The sequence below is a fragment of the Hypomesus transpacificus genome, unplaced genomic scaffold (assembly GCF_021917145.1).
Source record: "Hypomesus transpacificus isolate Combined female unplaced genomic scaffold, fHypTra1 scaffold_60, whole genome shotgun sequence".
Classification (NCBI taxonomy): Eukaryota; Metazoa; Chordata; class Actinopteri; order Osmeriformes; family Osmeridae; genus Hypomesus; species Hypomesus transpacificus.
The window spans coordinates 83,704-88,280 of record NW_025814033.1 but is presented as its reverse complement, the minus strand read 5'-3'; the positions used below and the strand labels follow the sequence as shown (position 1 = coordinate 88,280).

At 47.3% G+C, this 4,577-nt stretch overlaps 1 non-coding gene across 1 annotated transcript; it reads right to left on the bottom strand.

The window, feature by feature from the left end:
- Positions 1 to 4,505: 4,505 nt before the first annotated feature.
- trnad-guc lies at positions 4,506 to 4,577 on the bottom strand. The gene has a single exon. It is a non-coding gene; the product is annotated as a tRNA-Asp (tRNA).

Below are 4,577 nucleotides of genomic sequence, written 5' to 3'. Positions count from 1 at the left end.
CAAGATTGCCAGAAAGGTTACACTCTCCTCAGGGGCCATGTCATCCTACGCCATCATGAACGAGAACTGGATGATCCTCTCCTGGGTGATGGTGCAGTCAGAGGCTGAGCGCTCCTTGGAGCCAATGTATGAAGGTCTGGCCAACCGCTACACTGCTGCTGGACTGGACATGGCCAAGTACCACTGGGTGGACAGGTATGGCTATTATATAGCACACAATTCATAAGACATGTAAATCATATAATGTGAATGTAACTACATTTCTGTTGTAAATGTAGCCCATATATTTGCATATTTCTCATTTAGTTTTCTTCCATTTTGGTAATTGTGTAGGGACTGCTGTGCAGCATTCAGGATTCCAGACTCCCACCCTGGTGAACATCTAGTGTGGGATGCTTGGAAGACCACAGAGGCTGTGTTGGCAGAGGTCACTGCAGGGGAGCTGTCCAACACCTGTGCCTCAAGGTCAAAATTCAACCCGGACATAGAAATGAAGCTGGACCTGTTTCACTGCATGAGGCGTTTTTGCAGGGAGTGTGTGTCTGAGCATCATTCCCTGTACAGTTCCTTCTGCCAGTTCCTCTCCGCTGCCTTCCTTGTGGTCGACCAGGAAGATCTGCAGAGGCTGAAAGTTGCATACACTTTCTGTGGCATTGTGCCTCCAAACCCCACCAAGCAGCACATCCGGGATCACTGCAGGACCAAGATCCCTCAGCCTCAGGAGCTGGTGACCAGGATAGAGGAGGTTCTTCAGCACTTCCAAATGTCCAAGGACCCAGACAATGTCCCGCTCTTCAAGCCAACAATGTTGAAGACCTGGAGGATCCAGCGGGTCCACATACTGAGGGGCTGCCTCAGTGACCCAGAGCTGAAAGACGGGATCATGTACAGGTATGGGGGAACCTTACAGCTGAATCATGTCCAGGGGGAGGGAGCCAGAGTGCCCATCTGGATCCCAGTCCGAGGCACTTCCCAGCAGGAAGGCTACCACTTTCACCAGGCCCAATGGGTGACTGGCAACCGTGTCTCCCCTGAGCTGTTCCAGGCCCAGGGTATGACTGGAGTGGCACGCTGGAACTTTGAGAGGCTGGTGGACCTGAAACAGCCTGATGTCCTCCTTCCAGCGATGTTTGACCCTGTGCTCATGATGGAGCTGAATGCAGCCTCTGTAAGGGTGACAGGCCAGCCCAAGTACAAAGCCTTGTACGCCTCAAACAGGGACACTGGAGAAATGTTTGGGTTGAAATACCTGGAACCTGGCTGTCGTCCGGTACCTATCGACTGGGACAAATACAGAACCCCTGGCCCCGCTCAGCCCTGTCCCCCTACGACTGCAAACACCCAGTCCTCACTACAGTCCTCCAGCGAGCCCTCCATAGCGCTCTTTCATTGTCCTGCGCCTCTCCCCCCTGCTGCACTGAATCCTAAGCGTGAGAGTTCAGAGGAACCCCAGGACAATACAGGTAATTTTAGATTGTTCAGTTCTTTAGTATTAGACTTTAATTTAAACATTAAAGTTTTTTTTTCAAGATACGTATATGTTTTTTGTATGCACCTTCCTGCTACAGTAAATGCCTTGTTTTGTGAACTTACATAGCAAATAAAACAAATTCTGATTCTGAAAGGAACATTTTGAATTGTACACATATTTACACGTACAGACATCCATGTGTGGTTTTCAAAAACAAACTATACACTGTATTTACTAACAATAAACTGTATCCAATTTATTTCTCAGCTGTGCCATACACACCGACCCTTCCAATGGCTGCCTCTCCTCGGAGTGCCCGCACCGGGCCTGTTAAAACTGGAGGCCGGGTCTTTGTGCTCGACCACACCAGGTGGACTAGCCCTATGAAAGTGGCCATTGATGGTCTGCTCACCACGTACCATGGACAGAAGGACATGCTGAGGCTTGTGGACCATGAGTATGCAGCCATGGTCCACAGTTCCATCACTGACCCAAACTCCCTCCTACACCCGACAACACGGCTGCACATCTGCAGATATATAAAATATCTGGCCAAGCTGCAGAACACCAGCTCCTCACTTAATGTCAGTCCAGAAAAGCTGCTGGAAACCCAACAGCTGTGGCAGCGCTTGACTGAGAACAGTGACACTGTCACTGTGCCTGTAACCACCCTCTCACCTGCCACTGTGAATCCTCCAGCCAAGGCATCGCCACTGACAGAGGAAACGATTGAGAGAATGGTGAGTGACATTCTGCAAAGACAGCAGCAGCAACAGCAACAGCAACAAGCCAGAGGACAAAAGAAGAAAACAAAAACCTGTCTTTCCTGTGGCCAGCCCAAGTCCCGGTTTGAAAACGATGGCTCATCCATTCATTTTTTTTACCAAAATGGGCCATCCAGGTACTTTTACTGCTCAACCAAAGTCCACCAAAAATATGGGGCAGAGGGACTTACAAACCCCAGGATGGAATTGGTGGACTTCATGGACACCCCATTTTTTGAGCGGGAGCTTGCTGCAACGCAGCAAAAAGTGCAGGGCCAGAAGGCCAAAAGGAAGGCAGCAGATGTGCCACCACAGGGGCGGCTGTGCAGGTTCTGCCACCGTGTCTTGAAACAAGGCCCTGATAGCCCTCATGTCCACACAGGATTCCCAGGAGTGGCAGGGAAGTATGTCTACTGTCCTGCTAAGGTGTTCTCCCTATGTCAGGACCAAGGCATGGAGAAGGAGCTGATCTGGGGGGACTTCAAGGGTTCAGCCTTTTATGAGGCAGAGAGGTTGAGATGGCTGGCTGAGAAGGGGAAATGAATAGGAGAGTGTACATAATGGTGTGTAATTAGTAATGTGCACATAATCTTGTGTAAATAATAGCCGTGTGAATAGGGATGTAAAATAATAGAAACTGTGAAAGGGTGTGTCATTGTAGAGTGTAAATAATGATGTGTAATTAGTTATGTGCACATAATTGTGTGTAAATAATAGTGATGTAAAATAATAGAAACTGTGAAAGGGTGTGTCATAGTAGAGTGTAAATAATGATGTGTAATTAGTCATGTGCACATAATTGTGTGTAAATAATAGTGATGTAAAATAATAGAAACTGTGAAAGGGTGTGTCATAGTAGAGTGTAAATAATGATGTGTAATTAGTCATGTGCACATAATTGTGTGTAAATAATAGTGATGTAAAATAATAGAAACTGTGAAAGGGTGTGTCATAGTAGAGTGTAAATAATGATGTGTAATTAGTCATGTGCACATAATTGTGTGTAAATAATAGTGATGTAAAATAATAGAAACTGTGAAAGGGTGTGTCATAGTAGAGTGTAAATAATGATGTGTAATTAGTCATGTGCACATAATTGTGTGTAAATAATAGTGATGTAAAATAATAGAAACTGTGAAAGGGTGTGTCATAGTAGAGTGTAAATAATGATGTGTAATTAGTCATGTGCACATAATTGTGTGTAAATAATAGTGATGTAAAATGAAAAGTTTCATATTTGGACTGACTTGATATTTAAGCTATATAAATTACTTCATTTTACAAAAACTTAGTACAAAAAACATACCAGGGCTTAAAAATAAATCAGCTTTTGGGGAATTGAACCCTGGTCTCCGGCATGACAAAAACAGACACGTAAAATCCCGTTTTTTCTGTTACACCTATCCGTAACTGGCCCCCGCGTGGCAGGCGGGAATTCTACCACTGAACCACCAATGCCTGCTCTTTGTGCCGGGCGGGACGTCACGCCACCGAACGCGGTCTCGCCGTCACGCTAGGACGGGCGGCGAGAGGGTGGGACATGTCGACTTGCACTAAAAGCCAGAGAAATGCACAGTGTCTTTTGTGAGTCTTTCCATAAGCCTCAAGGCGGGGGTTCCATGGTGTAACGGTCAGCACTCTGGACTCTGAATCCAGCAATCCAAGTTCAAATCTCGGTGGAACCTACAAGAGCCTGAGACCACTGAACCACCAATGCCTGCGCTTTGTGTCGGGCGGGACGTCACGCCACCGAACGCGGTCTCGCCGTCACGCTAGGACGGGCGGCGAGAGGGTGGGACATGTCGACTTGCACTAAAAGCCAGAGAGATGCACAGTGTCTTTCGTGAGTCTTTCCATAAGTCTCAGGGCGTGGGTTCCATGGTGTAACGGTCTGGACTCTGAATCCACCAATCCGAGTCCAAATCTCTGTGGAACCTACCAGAGCTTTTTATCTGAGACCCCAAACCTGCCCTTGACAGTGGCTGCTTGGTTTCAACCTTCTTCTCAGGACACAGGGGTTGGAACCACCAATCATCGTCCTGTGAAGAACTGTGGGCAGATCTGGGCGTGGTTGAAGTCAGCCCCTGCTGGACAGATTGTTCCACGTGTCCCGCTTATTTGTGCAAGTGTAACGTTGTAGAACATGCATTATTCAGTTATTGCTAAAGGGATGTGTCGAACCACTTCCCCTGATAGCGTTACCATAAAAACGTCCTTCAAATCAGGTCCTGTGAGATGACGGTGAACCACACTTCGCAAAAAGAGAACTTCTCCCCGTCAGGGAATTGAACCCTGGTCTCCCGCGTGACAGGCGGGGATACTGACCACTATACTAACGAGGA